This window comes from Salvelinus sp. IW2-2015, linkage group LG24 (assembly GCF_002910315.2).
Source record: "Salvelinus sp. IW2-2015 linkage group LG24, ASM291031v2, whole genome shotgun sequence".
NCBI classification, from domain to species: Eukaryota; Metazoa; Chordata; class Actinopteri; order Salmoniformes; family Salmonidae; genus Salvelinus; species Salvelinus sp. IW2-2015.
In genome coordinates, this window is record NC_036864.1 from 3237914 (window position 1) to 3262066 (window position 24153).

A 24153-nucleotide genomic window follows, 5' to 3' on the forward strand; every position below is an offset into this window, starting at 1 on the left:
TAAGTTGTAGTGTCACAGTTCTGGATAGGTATCGTTCTGTTCTTTCAGGTAAGGGCCTATCTTACTTCTAATGGGGACAATTGGTTTGGTCTATAGAGATTGCATATGTCTTGTGTACCTTGATGTTATACACTGTCGAGCAATGGTGTTGGTGGATATACCCTATAAATGTGAATTTGCTGTCTCGGAAGCAACGTCAGCACAAGAACTGTTCGGCGGGACTCTATCATTCATGAAATGGTTTCTAATGTCGAGCAGCAAAGGCGCAAGCCTAAGAGCACTATGGGCAATGACTGGAGTGGTGGTAAAGAGTGGCGTAAAGACTCGCACCATTTGACTCTGGAGCAGTGGAAAACGCCATCTCTGGAGTTGAGGAATCATGAATGGTGGAGGAGGAATAATGTCTGGCGGCGTTTCTGGTTCGGGCTAGACCCCCACCCCTTAGTTCTAGTGAAGGGAAATCTTAAAGCTACAGCATTCAATGACATTCTCTGGGACGCATCTTGACAAACTTAGATTAAAATAGTTGGTTAGGGTGCTCTTTCACACTGATTTTATGAGATCATCAGCAATCAGGAACAACTCATGATCATGTAATAAACATGGGATTGGATGAGTGCTTTCCTTATCACCAGTCACTTTAAGAGCAGTTTTCCCCCAGTGCTGTGCATATAGCCTATATTGTATACCATGCGCGCCAGCGGTCGCCGCTGGTGATTTGCATAAAGTTGGGAAAAGTTTACATTTTTCACCGCCTCCCACCGTCCCCTGCCCTCTCTGCTTTCCTTCCATTGAAATTAATGGGATGCGAAAGCTTTTTCGAAATCGGACACTGTGGTTGGATTAACGAGAATTGTATCTTTAAAATGGTGTCTAATACTTGTATGTTTGAGAAAATTGAATTATGAGATTTCTGTTGATTGAATTTGGCGCCCTGCAATTTCATTGGCTGTTGGCGAGAGCTTCCGCTAGCGGAAACCCCAGTCCTAGACAGGTTAGAGCAGATTTTCCCCAGTGCTGTGCATAGCCTATATTGTATACCATGCGCGCCAGCGGTCGCCGCTGGTGATTTGCATAAAGTTGGGAAAAGTTTATATTTTTCACCGCCTCCCACCACCCAAAGGTCCCCTGCCCTCTCTGCTTTCCTTCCATCGAAATTAATGGTAAGCGGTGTTTCACCGCGCGGCCTCGTGTGCTAGTGTATCATGAGGGTAGACTTTTGAGGTTAATTATCATTTTATATTACTTGAGGCACTTTTATTTTGAAAATGTCCAAAATTCAGAGACCCGTGAGTACAGTTTTAGTGTTGCTGACTGACGCTGATTAAGCAGACCTTCTTACCAAACAGTGCATAAACCCCTTCATTGTGTGGATTTCATCAACGTTGCCTACGTTCTTATTAACCGGTGAAGTAAGTAACAGGTCTTTGAAAAAAATCTTGCCGCCTTTATGAAGGTGAATCATGCATAGGTCTACAGTTCATCGCTATGGGTTTCTAGTTGCTGCAACTTTGTGAGCAGTGCCGCACAGACTTTCTACTTTCCTGCACGTGTAAATTTGTCTACTCTCACCAGAATTATGTAACTACACCGCGGTTTTCTATGTCAGCATGTCTCTGACTTGTCATTGTTGAATAACTCAGTTTAGGTAAATGTGGACTCGAAGTTTGAAGCGAATGTGACTCGTAGACAATTTTGTTCTGTCGTCAATCAGTTATCACAGGTTAAAGGCAGGACAAATGGGATGTCAATCCCAACATCTTTACCAATTTTCGGTTGTTTCTGTCTTCTCTTTTTCTACAGGTGTTTGTCCACAATGGTTGGGACTTTCCCGCTGCTGTCAGTGCAGCCAACGCGGGGGCTCGTGGATGAGAAGATCCAGGTAGTTGTGAGGAATTTACCTCCAGCGCTCTGTGACACTACATTCCCTTCATCGCTCTGAGGATAAGGACCTTTGGGAGGCGTTCGGCCATTACACCAGCGACSGCCAAGGCACGGTGACAGGTAGGTTTTTGACCGTAGACCGGGCTTACAGACCGTGTTCTTGGATGTAGCCTTGGCCTAACTTCTGTATGAAATCCCACTTGTTTACACGTTGTCCCGTGGTCGCAATAATATCAACACGCGCTGTCAATACACAGAAGTATATATATTTTTAAAATGCATATTTAGTTAAAAGAAATTCATTTAGCAGGCAATATTAACTAGGGAAATTGTGTCACTCTCTTGCGTTCAGTGCAAGCAGCGTCAGGTATATGCAGCAGTTGGCTGCCTGGCTCGTTGCGAACTGTGTGAAGACCATTTTCTCCTAACAGACCGTAATTAATTTGCCAGAATTTTACACGAAAAGCAATATTTAGAATAGGGTTGCCACCCGTTTGATAAATTATGGAACGTTCATATTTCACTGAAATAATAAATTTTGTTTTCGAAATGATAGTTTCCGGATTTTACCTACTATAATGACCTAAGTTTGTATTTCTGTGTTTCTTATTTTTAATTAAGTCTATGATTTGATAGAGCAGTCTGACACAGCTCTGTTTGACTTCAAGCCTATCAACTCACGAGATTAGGCTGGCATACTGAAGTGTCTATAAGAACATCCAACAGGCAAGGTATATGAAATACAAATGTATAGAGAGAATATAATTTTATAATTCTTATAATAACTACAATCAAAACTCCTTAACTGGGAATATTGAAAACTCATGTTAAAAGGAACACCAGCTTTCATATGTTTCATATTCTAGTAAGAAAGTTAAAATAAGTGTTCATTCAGTATGTTATAATGTCATTATTACAAATACACTGCTCAAAAAATAAAGGGAACACTAAACTAAACACATCCTAGATCTGAATGAATGAAATATTCTTATTAAATACTTTTTTCTTTACATAGTTGAATGTGCTGACAACAAAATCACACAAAAATGACACATGAAATCAAATTTATCAACCCATGGAGGTCTGGATTTGGAGTCACACTCAAAATTAAAGTGGAAAAAACCACACTACAGCTGATCCAACTTTTAATGTCCTTAAACAAGTCAAATGAGGCTCAGTATTGTGTGTGGCCTCACGTGCCTTATGGAACCTCCCTACAACGCCTGGGCATGCTCCTGATGAGGTGCGGAGTGTCTCCTTGAACATCTCCTCCAGACCTTGACTAAAGCATCCGCCAACTCCTGGACAGTCTGTGGTGCAACGTGGCATTGGTGGATGGAGCGAGACATGATGTCCCAGATGTGCTCAATTGGATTCAGGTCTGGGGAACGGGTGGCCAGTCCATAGCATCAATGCCTGCCTCTTGCAGGAACTGCTGACACACCAAGCCACATAGGGTCTAGCATTGTCTTGCATTAGGAGGAACCCAGGCCAACCGCACAAAGATATGGTCTCACAAGGTCTGAGATCTCATCTCGGTACTAATGGCAGTCAGGCTACCTCTGGCGAGCACATGGAGGGCTGTGCGGCCCCTCAAAGAAATCCACCCCACACCATGACTGACCCACCACCAAACCTCATGCTGGAGGATGTTGCAGGCAGCAGAACGTTCTCCACGGCGTCTCCAGACTCTGTCACGTCTGTCACGTGCTCCAGTGTGAACCTGCTTTCATCTGTAGAGCACAGGGCGCCAGTGGCAATTTGCAATCTTGGTGTTCTCTGGCAAATGCCAAACGTCCTCACGGTGTTGGGCTGTAAGCACAACCCCCACCTGTGGACGTCGGGCCTCAACCACCCTCATGGAGTCTGTTTCTGACCGTTTGAGCAGACATGCACATTTGTGGCCTGCTGGAGGTCATTTGCAGGCTCTGCAGTGCTCCTCCTGCTCAAAGGTGGGAGTAGCGGTCCTTCTGCTGGGTTGTTGCCCTCCTACGGCCTCCTCCACGTCTCCTGATGTACTGGCCTGTCTCCTGGTAGCGCCCTCCATGCTCTGACACTACGCTGACGACACAGCAAACCTCTTGCCACAGCTCGCATTGAGTGGCATCCTGGATGAGCTGCACTAACTGAGCCACTTGTGTGGTTGTAGACTCCGTCTCATGCTACCACTAGAGTGAAGCACCGCCAGCATTCAAAAGTGACCAAAACATCAGCCAGAAAAATTTAAAATTTATTGTCAATCAGAAATGTATGTCAATCAGTGTGCTTCCTAAGTGGACAGTTTGATTTCACAGAAGTGTGATTGACTTGGAGTTACATTGTGTTGTTTAAGTGTTCCCTTTATTTTTTTGAGCAGTGTATATAAAATCGGAAGATTAACAGTATCAGCCTTTTTTGTCCTCCAATAATCGGTATCGGCGCTAAAAAATCATAATCAGTCAACCTCTACAACTGACTTCTCTGAAAAAATTAGCTCCGAGTAATACTTTTTTTTTTGAATGGTCATCCATCTCTGAAGTCCAAGTCAGGAACTTGAGCTCTCTTTTTTTTATTTTTAATAGTTGCTAAGGATGCCAGTCTTGAGGAACATATGAAGGAGCAGAGCCCATGGTCTACTGTGGAGCATGCAGCCTGTTCCAGGTAGTCGGACAGCCTCAGGTAACACACCAATGCGTCTCAATATTTGGGTCAATTTTACATAGGAAAAACACAATTTAGGGGACCAGGCCCGGCTGGATTAGTCAAATAAACTCTCTCTGTCTCTCAGGTTGAGAAAGATGGATGTCCTCACTCCTAGGGTGTACACATCTTCTGTGTACAGTGGCACATGACTGAGGGGGTGCTTCAGCAAGCAGTCTCCCCTAGCGACGTTGTCACAGAACGATGGACCACAGCACCGGTGTGTGCCGAATTGAATCAGGAACATGGAGTCCGAGGACCCTCCTTTTTACCCCAGTCCCGGACCCTTCCCTGGGTTGATATGTGGTGGGAGGTGGGGGCTGGAGGTCCGCTCCGCCTCCTGGCGTCATACGGTTTTGTTTCCATGGCGCTAGAGTACCTTTCCCATGACAAGAACAGAACCTCAGACATCGAATCAAAAACCTACTTTGAGGTGAATATCATACTGTGTGCCTACAAGCTGTGCATGTCTTAATGTTCAGAAATGGCCCTGAGAGGGCATTGTCCTCCTGTGACCATTTACCCAGACTGTTATATCACATCATATTGCATCCTTATCACTTGAACTCTATCTCTCTGTTATGTAGAAAGCATTCAGGATTGTGCAGGAGCACCCTCTGGTGATGAAGGACAGAGTTGCTCTGTTTGGTCTCTCCTTAGGCACGTCAGTTGCCCTCAACTTGGCAGCCTACTCCAAAGACATCAGCGTGAGCCTCTCCCTCCCATTCTCATCTTTTTCCTCCAGATTGGGGCTTTGTATTTATAGAGTGAATTCAGATTCAGTAATCTTTATTGTCCCAACACTGACCATGTGTATATGCTTATGAGTCTCTTTAGTGTGTAAACAATAAATACTGTGTGTATTCCAGCCCAGATGCTGTGTGTGTATCAGTGGGAGTCACGTCAACCCGGTTAACAAGGCTATCGGCAAAGTGTTTAGAAAGATGAACGAGTGAGTGGTGTGTGTATGAAAAATAAACCCAAATCTGTTCAAAGTGAAGGTGTAAAGTACCGTGATTATGATCTTGTGACATACAGCCCAAATGAAGAAAGAGACTAAAAACATAATTATTTATTGCCAGAGATGGGTATAAGACCCGATTTGATGAAGAGGGCCATGTGGTCTGGAGAGACATCATTCTGCCTATCCCAACCGACCTTGGAGAGAAAGTGGATGTAAGTCAACACAAAAAAACACACACAAAGTGGGTTTGTTTACTCATTGTCGTGTCTTCTGACAGATGGGGAGGATAAAGTGTCCATTGATGTTGGTCGTCGGGGAGGATGATCAGAACTGGGCCACAGTGGAGTCTGCCAAGGACGTGAGTACACACACAAACATGATTACAAGCTTCCTATGAAATCAATAATTGTGATTGATGCTTAATGTGACCTCTGACCTGCAGATGACCCAGATGATGTGTGCAGCGGGTAACAAGCACCTACTGACCATTCTACAATACCCTGATGCTGGACACCTCATTGAGCCGCCCTACACACCCCACTTCAGAGCCAGCAACTTCATAGTGCAGCAAACNAGCACCTACTGACCATTCTACAATACCCTGATGCTGGACACCTCATTGAGCCGCCCTACACACCCCACTTCAGAGCCAGCAACTTCATAGTGCAGCAAACACGACAGAAAGGTACTGTACACACAACTCACACCTATAGTATACACACCTGAACTAAGATATTATTTATATATATATAAAACCAATTCTTTACTCCCAATGTAACTAATGATTGTGTGTGTGTTGCAGTGATCATGTTGTGGGGAGGGTACACCAAGCCGCATGCCGTTGCTCAGGAAGACTGTTGGGAAAAGAGCCTTATCTTCTTACGGCAACACCTCTACCCCAGCCCTGACTCTGTCCCTAAGGCCAAACTGTGATGTCACACCCAAAGAGCATCAAGGACCTAGTATGATTGACTAAGCTATAACTTAAAAAAATAAAAATACATTAACACTTAAAATATAAAGTCTAAGCCTTTTGGGGGGTGGGAGGGTTCTTCTAAGCTAACATGGAATTGTTTTGGTCATACCATAGATCATTTAGCCATTTGAATTTTAGGACTCCTTTAAGCCGGGTGTTACACTATACTATTTTGGCCCCGATTTAGCTGTCCCAGACAAGCTTTTGAAATTGAAGACCAAATCCCCATGTCGTTGACTACTCGAGGCGTTTGGCCGTCACGACACTCGTTTGATGTGAGCGGGTCAGATACAATATCTGAGGGCTACTGATCTCATCTTTGACCAGTCCTAGACGCCCCGATATTTTCAAACATGTTTGATAATGCCCCAAAGGGGTTTCAAACTCACAGCTGTCATACTGTGCAGTCTTTGGGTTTACCGCCTTAGTGATAGCAGTAAGGGTAAAGACAGCTTTTTGACAAGACCACGAGTGTCTTGACTTATTTTGTGCACGTTGTGGTGGGATTTTTGGCCTTCCAAAAATTAGTAAATTAGTTAGAGCTAATACTCCAAAAACAAGAAGCTCCAAACCTCTGTCAATAACAGCTAATTTTCAGTGTTCCCCTCCCCACTCAGACCACTCCCAGACAGTCCTAGCAATCCCAGACAGTCCTAGAAATTGTAATTTGCAAAGAAGCAATTTTATCCAATTGGTAGTTAGTCTAATCCCATCGCTGCAACTCCCCTATGGACTCTGGAGGCGACGGTCGAGAGCCATGCGTCCTCTGAAACACAACCCTGCCAAGCCACACTGCTTCTTGACACACTGATCACTTACAAGGAAATCCCGGTCGGTCAAACCCTCCCCTAACCCGGACCAATTGTGCACCACCTCGTGGGTCATGGCCGGCTGTGACACAGCCCGGGATCTGTGGCGGCTGAATCAGAATTAGTTGGGTAACATAGATAATATGCTTATGTGAGATACTTGTCATTAGAATGTCTAATTTTAGACTATACTGTTGGCAGTTGCACTTTTCCCTTCTCAGCTACTACTGTCATACAGTAGTACGCTTAGTTTTTGTTGTCATAGGCTACCTAGCAAAAATGCTTGCTAGCCTAACTTCCTCACCTGGACAACAATGAACCAGCGAAGTTAGCGTGAGCCTACATATTGAACTTCAATCATTTCAGGCCAGTGGCACAACATTAATTTATGGTTAGATCAGATTCGCCATCATAATCATTGGCCTGTACAAAGAATTAGGCCAAATCCCCATCTCCATCCATGGCTTAGGAAAGGGCTAATTTAGCAAGCTAGCTACTGCAGGACAACACCACAAGCAGACCAGAAACAGACAGTTTTTCTGAAAATTACATTTAGCTTAGAAATTAATTTGATTAGTGTGACAAATCCAAACTGGCCTCCCATGAGGGTGTTTTGCTGCACCAGGACAACCCATAGTTGAGCTCAGCTCAACACTGATTGGCTAATTACTTTATCAAGGGAGGCCAAATGCTTGCTGGCACCAATCAATCAATCAATCAAATGCTCAGGCTCCCGAGTGGCTCAGCGGTGTAAGGCAATGCAGCTCAGTGCTAGAGGCATCACTACAAACCCTGGTTTAATTCCAGGCTGTATCACAACCGGCCATGATTGGGAGTCCCATAGGGCAGTGCACAATTGTCCCAGCGTCGTCCGAATTAGTGTTTGGCCGTCATTTGGCCAGGGTAGGCCGTGTAAATAAGAATTTGTTGTTAACTGGACTTACCTAGTTAAATAAAGGTCCCCCCCCCCCAAAAAAAAAGTATACTCTTTTGGTCCAGATAGTATGTGTAGCCCATGTATCTTCTGCTAAGACAGAGGGGCGCGGTTTCCCTCGCTCTGATGATTTCTCCGGTGAGATTCAGCCACTTGTGAATTGAGGAAAAACTATGAAAATACAGAGACGAAAGGTCATTTTAAAAAGTATTAATCAAATATTTGGGGAAGACTAGCTTCCCTTGACGTCCATAAATCCACACCACTGATTTTAATTGAAAACAAACACAGTAAGGCACTAAATTATTCAGCAGACATTTTTTGACAGAGATATAAACAGCTGCATTGGACCTTTTAAAATATCCCACTAGTGACCATGGTTGACTTAACTTCTTATGGCTGCGGGGCAGTATTGAGTAGCTTGGATGAAAAGGTGCCCAGAGTAAATTGCCTGCTCCTCAGTCCCAGTTGCTAATATATGCATATTATTTGGAAAGTTAACACTCTGAAGTCTCAAACTGTTTGAATGATGGCTGAGTATAATAGAACTCATATGGCAGGCAAAAACCTGAGAAAAAATCCAGCCAGGAAGTGGGACATCTGAGGTTGGTCGATTTAACGCAGCCCTTATCGAATACACAGTGGGATATGGGTCATTTTGCACTTCCTAAGGCTTCCACTAGATGTCGCATTTCTGAAGACAGGAATTCTCCGGTTGGAACATTAATGTTAAAAACATCCTAGATTGATTCAATACATCGTTTGACATGTTTCTACTGACTGTAACGGAACTTTTTGACATTTCGTTTGCTTTTAGTGAACGTGCTCCGTAACTTTGGATTTGTTTACCAAACGCGCTAAACAAAAGTAGCTATTTGGACATAAATTATGGACATTACCGAACAAATCAAATATTTGTGGAACTGGGATTCCTGGGAGCGCATTCTGATGAAGATCAGAGGTAAGTGAATATTTATAATGTTATTTCGGACTTCTGTTGACTGCACAATATGGCGGATATATTTTTGTCTTGATTGGGCTCTGAGCGCCGACCTCAGATTATTGCATGGTTTGCTTTTTCCGTAAAGCTTTTTAAAAATCTGACACTGCGGTTGCATTAAGGAGAAGTGGTTTTAAAATTCCATGTATAACACTAGATCTTTGATCAATGTTTATTGTGAGTATTTCTGTAAATTGATGTGGCTCTCTGCAAAATCACCGGATGTTTTTGGAACTACTGAACATAACGCGTCAATATATACTGAGATTTTTTTATATAAATATGAACTTTATCGAACAAAACATACATGTATTGTGTAACATGAAGTCCTATGAGTGTCATCTGATGAAGATCATCAAAGGTTAGTGATTAATTTTCTCTATTTCTGCTTTTTGTGACCCCTGTCTTTGGCTGGGAAAATGGCTGTGTTTTTCTGTGATTTGGCGGTGACCTAACAATCGTTTGTGGTGCTTTTGCTGTAAAGGCTTTTTGAAATTGGACACTGGCGGGATTAACAACATGATTACCTTTAAAATGGTATACGATACTTGTATGTTGTATGTTTGAGGAATTTTAATTATTAGATCTGTTTGAATTTGGCGCCCTGCACTGTCACTGGCTGTTGTCATATCGATCCCGTTAACGGGATTGCAGCCATAAGTTAAGAAATGCCATTGGTCGGTGGATAAGTCTAAGATCTTTGACAGCCTGATGGGAACATTGTTACAGGAAATAATCACTCATCTGGTGGAAGTTAGCATAGGGCTAACGTGTGCCAGGTTATCTGATGGGACCAGCTACAATGTAGCGTTCTATCACGTGCAAGTAAATCAAAGACTTAAATAGGCTAATGCGCATTTTGAGATGGATAAACTTTCAATTTGAACTGTTTCTAATGTTCGCAAGTATGGCCCCAATTAAGTTTATCATCACTCTGGAACAATGTTTGTGTGTGCACCCGCACTCGTGTTTTATTGCATGGCTTTTCAGTGACTATTGAATTTAGAGCGAGAGTGCATTAGCTCACGGAGAAGCTGGTAGCTGTTAGTCAGGTGAGCTGTTAATAAGCACCAAATCTGTGCAAACAGATCAGCCCTGCTCTGTCAAAGCCAAATCCTCTTCATTGCCTGGCCTTCGGCCTACACACATACACACTATAGTAACCCTCTACCACAATCGGTCAAATTACAATTTTCAATTGATGTACAGTGAAGGGAATATAGGCAATCCTCTGGTCTGAGGTCAGCATTAAACGTCCTTATTTCCTATTCCCCCTTCGACCCTGAATCAGAGGTAGAAATGGAAGGGTCAATCGGTAAAGAGCAAAACACTCCAGATGATACAGACCATCCACACTCTCTCTCCTTCCATCCCTCCTTCTCACTCCACACTCTCTCTCCCTCCATCCCTCCTTCTCCCTCCACACACTCTCCCTCCCTCCATCCCTCCTTCTCCCTCCACACTATCCCTCTCCTTCCATCCCTCCATATTGTGAAAATGAATCAGTTCTGTCTCTCTGATCATAATGAATAAGATTACATGGGCAGGGAAGTCCTTGTCCAAGATCAACAGTCCTACTCAGATGTTGGAATACAAGCCCAGGACTCATCCATTGCCCACCACTACACATGTGCATTCATCATCATCGTGTGATATATTGAAGAACTGCAAAAGAATGACCAAATAGCGCTCAATAACAGATATAGTTAATATTCTTCCTCTGATTTATTATGAACATCATATACAACACATTTCCTCATGAATCAATCATCTGTGTACTATGGCAGTTAGGTTTCAGGCGCAGGTGTTACCACTATTGGCAGGTTGAAACTCATGCAGTTCAGTGAATGAGAGACTCTGACCCACGACTGTGGACACTCCTCATCAGCCCTCAATTTATATTGTACAGCTGTGTCCACTGGTCTGATGACTCTGTCATTTCATACATATTGATGCACCCGTCAATCTAAGTAACATAATAATAATCCCCATAAATCCTGTCAGTTTGAGATATGTTTTTTTTTCTTGGGCTGTGTCTCAAGCCACCGCATCCGCCTACGTCGACATTCCACATCTGAGGTGGAAGGTGACTGAGCTACAGTGGTGTTTGTCAGACCGAGACATCTCAAAAATTGGTCTTCTCACAAACATCTTATTCCTTATGATACATTTTTGGACAGTCATTTTTGCCATTTATGAATGTGTTATATTCAATGCGTTTCTATGGGCTATAGTAGTAAAGACCAAATTCAATATTTTAAGTAATAAAAAAAGAATACCTAAAAGCCACAACTTTCCAAATCCTAACATCGCTGAGCCTCTCACATTAAACGACCGTCTTTCCTGACGTTTTTTTGTCTTGACAACGTAGTGGTGAGCTCACTAAACGACATGGCAAGACAGGGGTCACACACTAAGATTCTTCACTTGGTCATTAGGATTCTCGATACCGCGCTCTCGCGAAAATAATTATGTGATTAGATTGTTATCATAGCTACGAGCGGTGGCTCAAAGCAGCCTCAAAACGTTTTCAGTCAGACATTCACACTTGCCATACTGACTTGAAATATCTAGCAAACATTTTGAATGAAAGAACATTGCTTGTGAACTTCAAAGCTGCAATGATTTGACACTTTGGTTAAAGGCAAGTAAAAACGCATACTAGTAGTAGTAGCTCACATTCTGGGTGATGAGAAATATCATCTCACTGGCTTCTTCTCTGGCGAGCTCTCATTGGCTATTGCTGATCACACGTTCTCAAAACTTGTCGTTGCACATCTCGCACTGAAGATTGTGCCGATAAAATCAAACATGTTTGAAAATATCGGGGCGTCTGGGACTGGTCAAAGATGAGATCAGTAGCCCTCAGATTGCGTATCTGACCCGCTCATATCAAACGAGTGTCGTGACGGCCAAACGCCTCGAGTAGTCAACGACATGGGGATTTGGTCTTCAATTTCAGAAACGTGTCTGGGACAGCTAAATCGGGGCCAAAATAGTATAGTGTAACACCCGGATTAAAGGAGTCCTAAAATTCAAATGGCTAAATGATCTATGGTATGACCAAAACAATTCCATGTTAGCTTAGAAGAACCCTCCCACCCCCCAAAAGGCTTAGACTTAAAATATAAAGTGTTAATGTTTTTATTTTTTTATTTTATTTTTTTAAGTTATAGCTTAGTCAATCATACTAAGTCCTTGATGCTCTTTGGGTGTGACATCACAGCTTGGCCTTAGGGTTGGGGTAGAGTCAGGGCTGGGGTAGAGGTATTGCCGTAGGAAGCTAAGGATCTTTTCCCAACAGTCTTCCTGAGCATCGGCATGCGGCTTGGTGTACCCTCCCCACAACATGATCACTGCAACACACAAAGTTAATTTGTGAGTAAAGAATTTGTTATACAGTTCAGGTGTGTATACTATAGGTGTGAGCTTTGTGTAAGGTACCTTTCTCTTGTGTTTCCTGCACTATGAAGTTGCTGGCTCTGAAGTGGGGTGTGTAGGGCGGCTCAATGAGGTGTCCAGCATCAGGGTATTGTAGAATGGTCAGTAGGTGCTCGTTACCCGCTGCACGCATCATCTGGGTCATCTGCAGGTCAGAGGTCACATTCAGCATCAATCACAATTATTGATTTCATAGGAAGCTTGTAATCATGTTTGTGTGTACTCACGTCCTTGGCAGACTCCACTGTGGCCCAGTTCTGATCATCCTCCCCGACGACCAACATCAATGGACACTTTATCCTCCCCATCTGTCAGAAGACACGGCAATGAGTAAACAAACACACTGTCTGTGTGTGTGTGTGTGGACTTACATCCACTTTCTCTCCAAGGTCGGTTGGGATGGGCAGAAATGTCTCTCCAGACCACACGGCCCTCTTCATCAAATCGGGTCTTTTTCCCATCCCTGGCAATAAATAATTATGTTTTAGTCTCTTTCTTCATTTGGGCTGTATGTCACAAGCTTCATAATCACAGTACCTTACACCTTCACTTTGAACAGATTTAGGTTTATTTTTCGTACACACCACTCACTTGTTCATGTTTCTAAACACTTTGCCGATAGCCTTGTTGACCAGGTTGACGTGACTCCCACTGATACACACAGTATTTGTTTACACACTAAATAAACTCATAAGCATATACACATGGTCAGTGTTGGGACAATAAAGATTTCTGAATTTGAATTCACTCTATAAATACAAAGCTCCAATCTTGAGGAAAAAGAGGAGAGTGGGAGGGAGACTCACGCTGATGTCTTTGGAGTAGGCTGCCAAGTTGAGGGTGACTGACGTGCCTAAGGAGAGACCAAACAGAGCAACTCTGTCCTTCATCACCAGAGGGTGCTCTTGCACAATCCTGAACGCTTTCTACATAACAGAGAGATAAAGCTCAAGCTCAAGTAATACGAATACAATGTAGGATCCAATGTAGCAGATGCAATGTGAGGTAATATAACAGTGGGTCTGGATAATGAGTCACAGGAGGACTCTGCCCTCTTAGGGCCATTTCTGAACATTAAGACATGCACAAGCTTGTAGGCACACACACAGTATGAGAATCACCTCAAAGTAGGGTTTTGATTCAATGTCTGAGGTTCTGTCCTTGTCATGGGAAAGGTACTCTAGCGCCATGGAAACAAAACCGTATGACGCCAGGAGGCCGGAGCGGTACTCCACCAGCCCCCCACCCCCTCCCCACATATCCAACACCCCAGGGAAGGGTCCGGGACCTGGGGGTAAAAAGAGAGTCCCTCAGACTCCATGTTCCCTGATGTCAATTCTGCACACACCCGGTGCCATGTACCATCGTTCTGTGACAACGGTCGCTAGGGGAGACTGCTTGCTGAAGCCCTCAGTCATGTGCCCACTGTACACAGAGATGTGTACCACCATAGGAGTGAGGACATCCACCTTTCTCAACCTGAGAGACAGAGAAAGTTTATTTGACTTGTCCAGACGGGCCTGGTCACCCTAAATTATGTGTTTTTCCTATGTAAAATTGACCCAAAATATTGAGACGCATTGGTGTGTTACCTGAGGCCTGTCCGACTACCTGGAACAGGCTGCATGCTCCACAGTAGACCCATGGGCTCTGCTCCTTCATATGTTCCTCCAAGACTGGCATCCTTAGCAACTACATAAACAAAAACAAAAAAAGAGAGGCTCAAGTTCCTGACTTGGACTTCAGAGATGGATGACCATTCAAAACTATTTTTTTTCTACTCTGAGCTAATTTTTTTCAGAGAAGTCAGTTGTAGAGGTTGACTGATTATGATTTTTTAGCGCCGATACCGATTATTGGAGGACCAAAAAAAGCTGATACTGATTAATCTTCCGATTTTATATATTTGTAATAATGACAATACTGAATGAACACTTATTTTAACTTAATATAATACATAAATAAATCAATTTAGTCTCAAATAAATAATGAAACATGTTCAATATGGTTTAAATAATGCAAAAACAGTGTTGGAGAAGTAAAAGTGCTATGTGCCATGTAAAAAAGCTAACGTTTAAGTTTCTTGCTCAGAACATGAGAACATATGAAAGCTGGTGGTTCCTTTTAACATGAGTCTTCAATATTCCCAGTTAAAAAGTTTTAGATTGTAGTTATTATAGGAATTATAACACATTGACTATTTCTCTCTATACAATTTGTATTTCATATACCTTTGCCTATTGGATGTTCTTATTGGCACTTCAGTATGCCAGCCTAATCTCGGGGGTTGATAGGCTTGAAGTCAAACAGAGCTGTGCTTCAAGTGTTGCTAAGAGCTGCTGGGAAACGCAGTAAAGTGCTGTTTGAATGATTGTTAACCACCGCTCAGTCAGACTGCTCTATCAAATCATAGACTTAATTACAATATAAGAAACACACAGAAATACAAACCTTAGGTCATTATAATAGGTAAAATCCGGAAACTATCATTTTGAAAACAAAACATTTATTCTTTCAGTGAAATACGGAACCGTTCCATAATTTATCAAACGGGTGGCAACCCTAAATCTAAATATTGCTGTTACGTGTAAAATTCTGGCAAATGAATTACGGTCTGTTAGGAAGAAACGTTCTTCACACAGTTCACAACGAGCCAGGCAGCCCAAACTGCTGCATATACCCTGACGCTGCTTGCACTGAACGCAAGAGAAGTGACACAATTTCCCTAGTTAATATTACCTGCTAACATGAATTTCTTTTAACCAAATATGCCTGTTAAAAAATATATATACTTCTGTGTATTGATTTTCAGCGCATGCTGATCTTATTTGCGACCACCGGGACAAGTGTAATTGAATTAAACAAGAGTATATATGGAATTTCATACAGAAGTTAGGCCAAAGCTACATCCAAGAACACTCTTGAAGAATATACTCTTGTTTCCATATATACTCTTGTAAGCCCGGTCTACGGTCAAAAACCTACCTGTCACCGTGCCTTGGCCGTCGCTGGTGTAATGGCCGAACGCCTCCCAAAGGTCCTTATCCTCAGAGCGATGAAGGGAATGTAGTGTCACTGAGAGCGCTGGAGGTAAATTCCTCACAACTACCTGGATCTTCTCATCCACGAGCCCCCGCGTTGGCTGCACTGACAGCAGCGGGAAAGTCCCAACCATGGTGGACGAACACCTGTAGAAAAGACAAGACAGAAACAACCGAACATTGGTAAAGATGGTGGGATTGACATCCCATTTGTCCTGCCTTTAACCTGTGAAAACTGATTGACGACAGAACAAAATTGGCTACGAGTCACATTCGCTTCAAACTTCGAGTCCACATTTACCTACACTATTCAACAATGACAAGTCAGAGACATGCTGACATAGAAAACCGCTCTGTGTAGTTACATAATTCTGGTGAGAGTAGACAAGTTTACACATGCAGGAAAGTAGAAAGTCCGTGCGGCACTGCTCACGAAGTTGCAGCAACTAGAAACCCATAGCGATGAACTGTAGACCTATGCATGATTCACCTTCATAAAGGCGGCAAGATTTTATCAAAGGACTGTTACTTACTTCACCGGTTAATAAGAACGTAGGCTACGTTGACGAAATCCACACAATAAAAGTAAGAGGGTCTGCTTAATCAGCGTCAGTCAGCAACACTAAAACGGTACTTCCGGGTCTCTGAAATTCGGACATTTTCAAAATAAAAGTCCCTCACGTAACATAAAAGTATAATTAACCTCAAAAGTCTACCCTCATGATACACCATCACACGAGGCCGCGCGGTGAAACACCGCTTCCCATTAATTTCAATGGAAGGAAAGCAGAGAGGGTGGGAGGCGGTGAAAATTTTTAACTTTCCCCAACTTTATGCAAATCACCAGCTTCGACCGCTAGCGCGCATGGTATACAATATAGGCTATGCACAGCACTGGGGGAAAACTGCTCTTAAAGTGACTGGTGATAAGGAAAGCACTCATCCAATTCCATGTTTATTACATATACTGAATGATCATGAGTTGTTCCTGATTGCTGTTGATCTCATAAAATCAGTGTGAAAGAGCACCCTAACCAACTATTTTAATCTAAGTTTGTCAAGATGCGTCCCAGAGAATGTCATTGAATGCTGTAGCTTTAAGATTTCCCTTCACTAGAACTAAGGGGCCTAGCCCGAACCAGAAACAGCCCCAGACCATTATTCCTCCTCCACCATGCATGATTCATCACTCCAGAGAATGCGTTTCCACTGTTCCAGAGTTCAATGGAGTTCAAGCTTTACGCCACTCTTTACACCACTCCAGCCATTGTGCATGGTGATCTTAGGCTTGTGTGTGGCTGCTCGGCCATAGAAACCATTTCATGAAGCTCCCGACGAACAGTTCTTGTGCTGACGTTGCTTCCAGAGACAGCCAAATTCACAAATTTGAAGTGGTATTTCAGCCACACCCGTTGCTGACAGGTGTATAMAATCAAGCACACAGCTATGCAATCTCTGTAGACAAACATTGGCAGTAGAATGGCCTTACTGAAGAGCGTAGTGACTTTCAACGTGGCACTGTCATAGGATGCCACCTTTTCAACAAGTAAGTTTGTCAGATGTCTGCCCTGATAGAGCTGCCCTGGTCAACTGTAAGTGCTGTTATTGTGAAGTGGAAACATCTAGGAGCAACAACGGCTCAGCCACAAAGTGGTAAGCCACACAAGCTCACAGAACAGGACCGCCGAGTGCAGAAGCACGTAAAAATCGTCTGTCCTCGGTTGCAATACACACTACCGAATTTCAAACTGCCTTTGGAAGCAACGTCAGCACAAGAACTGTTCGTCAGGAGCTTCATGAAATGGGTTTCCATGTCCTAGCAGCCACACACAGCCTAAGATCACCATGCGTAATGCCAAGTGTCGGCTGGAGTGGTGTAAAGCTCGCCACCATTGGACTCTGGAGCAGTGGAAACATGTTCTCTTGGAGTGATGAATCCCGCCTCACCATCTGGCAGTCCGACGGACAAACCGGGGTTTGGTGGATGCCAGGAGAACGCTACCTGCCCCAATGCATAGTACCAACTGTAAAGTTTGGTGGAGGAGGAATAATGGTCTGGGGCTGTTTTTCATGGTTCGAGCGAGCTAGGCCCCTTAGTTTCAGTGAAAGGAAATCTTAACGCTACAGCATACAATGACATTCTAGACGAATCTGTGCTTCCAACTTTGTGACAACAGTTTGGGGAAGGCCCTTTCTTGTTTCAGCATGAAGCAAGTTCATTCAGCAATGTTCCAACATCTAGTAGAAAGCCTTCCCAGAAGAGTAGAGTCTGTTATAACAGCAAAAGGGGGACCAACTCCATATTAATGCAGAGTATTTTTAGAACGATATGTTCAACGAGCAGGTGTCCACACACTTTTGGTCATGTAGTGTAAGTTGGAATATGCAAGATATTGTTAAATAAGGCACCGTGCTTGACTAGGACTGAAATGGGTTCTTGTACTCATTATGGGTGCCGGTAGGGTTAGGGTTGCAGTAGGCCTAGAACATTTGAGGTGCTGGTACTCGGCTCCGATGAGCTCCTGCCCAAGTCATGAACTGAAAAGGCAGCAATGAAAACGTAATGATTTAGTGCTAGCTATATCAATAAATGATTTAAAGTAGCAGAAGTGTGTGCTAGTGTATATATACTAACCTCCTAGCTTGTTAAGAGTTAGCAAGCACCTAGTTTAATCGACACTGGATCCGGATGTGCAGCGCGGGAAAACATGTCCCCAGGTCTTTGTTTGGCGCCCTTATCGTTCTGTTTAAAGCATTTCCCAAACTAATGGCCGTGACCTCATGTGGGGTTGCCTAATTTGAAAATGGGGTCGGAGAGAGTTCACGCTTGGGTCATAAAACCAGGGTTACTTCAGTAACCTCCGGTAGCCGCTAGATGCTGTTGTAATAAAGAGTGGTTTCTGTTTCCTTTCTTGGGATGGCTGAGGTCTCAGAGCATTTCCTATTATTCTGTAAGTAAATCAGAGACACTCCATTTAGTATATGTTACGTTTCGTATGTTATGTTATCATTTGTGGATGTCCATCACCCATTTCTTACCATATATTACGAATTACAATTCGTATTATATGTCACAAATTGCAAAAGATGTAGAATATGTTACGAATTTGCAGGACATATATCTTACAAATTGTAGATAGATGGCTAACAATAAATAGCTGGCTAACGTTAGCTAAGCTAGGGGTTAGGGTTAAGTTTAGGAGTTGGGTTAGAGGAAGGATTAGCTAAAATGGTTAAGGTTAGGGGAAGGGTTAGCTAACATGCTAAGTAGCTAAAAAAGTAGTAAGTAGTTCATTCCCCAATCAGTAGGTAAAATGCTAAAGTTTTCTATGAGATTCGAATTTGCGAACCTTTTCGGTTGCTTGACGTTCACTTATCGGTTGTTAGACGTTGGTGATATACGCCCACCCATCCACCCCGACAAGTAACCATCTGTCTTATGTAACCATACCAAATGTAACACAYATTAATTTCAGTCTCCCGGATTTCGTTTAATTATGTTACATCTAGTATATGAGACCAGGCTGCAACATGTGGCTCCATCTTTTGAATAGTTTAACCTACAAAATACTATGCCCCATCACTGAAATGTAAGACCCTCAGGAACACATATATTATGTACATACTGTTTCCCTCTACTATAAACACAAGCCGTTAGAAACGAGCRGACAAGACCAGGCACAAAATTAGACTGAGGAAGACAGAACATCATCAATGATGATGTTCTTTTCTACTCAGAAGACCATAGGACATTATTGCCTGATGATCATCTGAACTTCCCAATACATTTCTGATGCATTTCAATCACTTCAAACCATACTGTCTTCAGAATGAAATGCTGTCAAAAAATGCTGTAACTGATTGGTAATCGACTGTCATAACCCAAATTACAAAAGTTAACATTTGCCGTTGATTACATAACTTTTTTTGCATGTCAATATGTTGTGGCAGGCACAGGAACATTCCGAGTCGGATGTATGAAGCTGAAGGTACGATCAGTGTTGCCAACGAATTTTCAGGGTAAGTTGCTAAAGGCAGGTTGATTTGTTGCTAAATGACGTTGTGATGTGATTGCGTGATAACGTAAAACTGCGTCATTTCGTAGAATACACAATAACTTTACTCAAATTGACTGGCCATCTCCTCAAAATAAAATATTTGACATTTGTTCAGGTACAGACTCCCACTCTTTTCTGTACTTCTGGCTGTACAATTTTGATTGAAACGTGTTGATTGAAGTTGTAAGTTCTGTTCAAGATCAAACATTTGTTACCAACTATATTCATTGGGTTTGGCTCGTCGAACCCATGCTACTGCTGCGGCAGTCAGCCAACAATGATTTGTAATTTGCTGGAATTGCTGCTGGCCTGCTGCTGCCTGTGCACGAGCTGAGCGCCTGCTGCTGACGTCACTCACACTGCACTTTTGCAGCCAGGCACGTGTGTTGTGATTGAGTGTGTGGTGTAGAGCCACCTAGGAGAGAAGAAGTCCTCAGCGACTTAGGTCCGAAACGACTTAGGGTATCTGCAGTACCAGAGTAAACTAGCTAATATTCTAAACCTGATTCAGCTTATAATTGTAAACGGGTTTCTGTCCAATCGAAAGACACCTCTATAGATAAAGTTTCCGGAAAGAAGAAACACATACAGGAACCCATTCTAGAAGTATATAGAGTGAGGACACATAGAGATGTAGAAAGAGCGGTGGAAGGAATGATACAACTGAATACAGGCATGGAAGAATTTAGGAGAGATTTAGAAAGTTTAGTGGCAAGCTTTAAGTTGAATAAGAAAAAGTTGAGAGGAGCAGAATACTTGATGGCTACTCTAGGTGAGATAGCAGAGAGAAACAATGACAAAAAGGGATGGAAACCTTCCAGCAAGGGAGGAAAGGGGACAGATAGAAATAATGATAAATGTTATAATTGTAGCCAGAGCGTGCACTTTGCCAGGGATTGTGAGGCACCGTGTAAATATTGTAACAAAACAGGACATAATAACCGAGAGTGTCTAACCAAGAAGGATAGTAAAGGTTTGAATTGCGATGAGACAGGACATGTCGCCCGGGAGTGTAAGGCTCCCTGTAAACATTGTGACCGAGTAAAACAAAAGGTCAAGAGAGGAAAGGAAGAGAGAGAGAGTAAGGAGAATCATCGTTGGAGAAACGCTTGGACCTTAAAATTAGTGCAAGTTTCTGGGAATTGTCTCGGTACAACGTGACTGATTTTACAACTAATTAGACAATTATAAATAGGGTTATTCGCGAGGAGTTTTCATCATTTCAATAGTGTTGGTGGTGCAGCGTTAGAACTCTTGCCTACAACGCGGGAGACTTGGGTTCGCATCTCAGACTATGCACCAATAGACTAAAATTCATTGTAAATCAATTGTAAATCAAATATTGATATGTTTTGCCTGGAAAAGATACGGTCGCTAGTGTTTGAATAGGATATAAATTGAACGTTTGAATAGCTTGTTTAGGTTAAATTGAAAGACTCATCCATTCTAAATAATAGCGAGTCGATTTCGATGGAATAAGTTGTCTTGCCTAAATGGTCCGCTGGAATAACGTATTGGGAATGGAATTGTATTTAATTGACTGAATCATAGAAGAGACAGTTGCCTAAATCCAATTAATTCTAAATTATAACGGAGAGATAATTACGATAGAGTTGTGTCCATTGTGGGAATTGAAAATATGTTTTGTTTGCTATTCAGGCTTTTGTTTGAGCTGAAGCTGTAATACAGGTTGTGCAACATATAGCGTGACTAGCTGAGAGGCTGTGGTTAAGCTTGGGCGTAAACGGTATTTAGACCATTGACACATGCATAGAAGATGTTTTGCAAACTGTTACGGATACAAGTATTCTGTGTGTATCCTGTGTGTTTCTTTTCTCTCCTTCTCCCCTACTCACAGGTGACAATCATCATTCCCCAATCAGTCATCAATCAGTCGATAATCAGAAGACACCTGCTCCTTTTCTCCTACCCAATCACAAACCCTGTCAGTTGTTTTCTCTGGAGCTCGATCTCTTTGTGTAGCCATCTCTCTGTAAATGCCATATGTCTGTAGATATCTTGTGTGGTTTAGCATCTACATGTCACTTTGTCCCCACCTGTGAGTATTGTGTTTGTTATGGTGTTTGAGTGTTTGTTTGATAGTGGGAAAAGGGGGTAACCAGACAGATGCCCATGGGCATACACTACCCGTAGGTAAACTTTGTTAAATACACTAGTTAGAACTGGGCGGACCACCCACTGTATTTTTGGTTAGTTAGTTAGCTGTTGTTGAAATAGGCTAGTCTAGCTTAGGGGTGTTTTGGGATTCTTATTCTTTCTTTCCTTGGGTCCAGCTCAGCCCCTTTTCCTGCCCCTCCCCCCCATTACTGTGTGTTTGTTAATAAACCCTGAGTTTGACGGTAAATTTAAGTTGTCGTGGTTATTTCGTTCTCACCGTTACTTTGTCACTATTACACTTTGCATGAGTTATGTTACGGGTCCCATTACCATACCCCCCTAGACTGTCGGGCCAAAGGGATTCATAACACAAACAGTTTAGGTTGGAACACAAAAACAGGAACTGAGCCTGTGGCCGCAGTCTCTAGGATGCGGTCACAATAGATAATCTGCACAGCAACAACTACGCCTGCCAACTGAAGCGCCTGGGGGCTGGGACCAGCCTGTGCGCCAACGATGAGCAAGTTTAAACCACACTCAGCCTCTACTCTGATGGGCCAGCTCAGGAGCTGGAACTATTTCTGTCAGAGTATTTAAGAAGAACCTTGTTAGGAACAGACCAGTTCTCTGCTTGCCCTGCGTGGTGTTGCATTGAGCCCGTGTACACGAAGATTGCATTTATTATACTTAATAAAAAGCTTGTTACTGAAAACAGTGACTTAGTCTTACATTTTGTCCTTTTTCACCAGATTTGATTCACGCGACTTAACACCATCGAAATGTTTTTATTCTTATGGATTGACTGACATACGTTATAAACTTAGCGAAGTACCTGGTACTTTTACATTTTGGAGTAGAGAGTTGGAACGTTTGGTTTTACTCTTACGATAGAACTAAAGCAGAAATCAGTTTGAGTAGGGGGTATATTTTTTCCTAGAGGCAGGAATAAGAGAGTTGGTGTCACGCCCTGGCCTTAGTATTTTTTGTTTTCTTTATTATTTTAGTTAGGTCAGGGTGTGACATGGGGAATGTTTGTGTTTTTGTCTCGTCTTGGGTGGTTATATGGTAAAGGGGGTGTTAAGTTTAGTGTATGGGGTTGTGGTTAGTGAATGTGTCTAGGTATGTCTATGGTTGCCTGAGTGGTTCTCAATCAGAGACAGCTGTCTTTCATTTGTCTCTGATTGGGAGCCATATTTAAGGCAGCCATAGGCATTATGCGTTTGTGGGTAATTGTCTATGTCATTGTGTAGTGGTCAGTGTCAGCACCATTTGTTTATATAGCTTCACGGTCGTCAGTTTGTTGTTTTGTTTCGTTCGTTGTTCGTCTCTCTAATAAAAGAGAATGTATTTTTCACACGCTGCGTTTTGGTCCTCTCTTCCAAGTCAAGACGATCGTGACAGTTGGTTGCAGTGTTGCCAACTAATTTTCAGGGTAAGTGCTGGAGGCAGGTTGAGTTGTTCCTAAATGACGTTGTGATATCATTGCGTGATAACGTAAAACTGTGTCATTACGTAGAATACACAATAACATTACTCAAATTGATTTGACAGTTGTTCAGGGACAGACTCCCACTCTTTTCTGTACTTCTGGCAGTACAATTTTGATTGGGAGATGTTGATTGATGTCGTAAGTTCTATTCAAGATCAAACATTCGTGACCAACGAGATTAATTGGGTTTGTCTTGTCGAACCCGTAGAACTGCTGCTGCAGTCAGCCAATAATGATTTGCAATTCGCTGAAATTGCTGCTGCCTGGGCACGGGCTGAGTGCCTGCTGCTGACGTCACTCACAATGCACTTTTACAGCCAGGCTATGATGTTGTGACTGAGGGTGTGACAGAGAAAATTTTTGTGTCATTTGAGGGAAGAAATGCGTGCATATGATCAGCTTTGAGACATTCTTGATAAATTGATAAAGTTAGCAAAAATAATTAAATATTGCTGTGCTCAGAGGTAGTCTGAAAGAGCACTATTAATTAAGCTTTTGTCTAGGTCGAGACAAAGTTGCGATAGAGGTGGTGTCTATCAGAGACTGTGTATGCAGTGGACGCTCTACACGGAACTAATATTTGGCTGTATAAAGAGAAGTTCATGGTCTGATAGTTCTATGTTTTTCGATAAAAAGAAAATTTTGTGATTAGTCTCTTCATGGTGATTGATTCTTGGTTGATAGTAGTTTATGGTAACACCGAGTGAATTGGAACAGGAAAAGTTAATGTATTCAAACATTATAATGCATGATTTTTCCC

The 24153-nt window shown here is 42.6% G+C and overlaps 1 protein-coding gene and 2 pseudogenes across 1 annotated transcript in view; 2 read left to right on the plus strand and 1 right to left on the minus strand.

Annotated features, from left to right (window-relative positions):
• The first annotated feature begins 1322 nt into the window (after window positions 1-1322).
• LOC111951298 (acyl-coenzyme A thioesterase 5) overlaps window positions 1323-24153 on the plus strand; it is a 59376-nt gene continuing 36545 nt past the window's right edge. Inside the window, exon 1 of the mRNA XM_070434756.1 lies at window positions 1323-1412. The gene's annotated coding sequence lies outside the window, so the exon portion shown is untranslated. The remainder of the gene's footprint in view (window positions 1413-24153) is intronic.
• Window positions 1324-6792, plus strand: LOC111951296 (acyl-coenzyme A thioesterase 5-like; annotated as a pseudogene).
• Window positions 10948-16255, minus strand: LOC111951297 (peroxisomal succinyl-coenzyme A thioesterase-like; annotated as a pseudogene).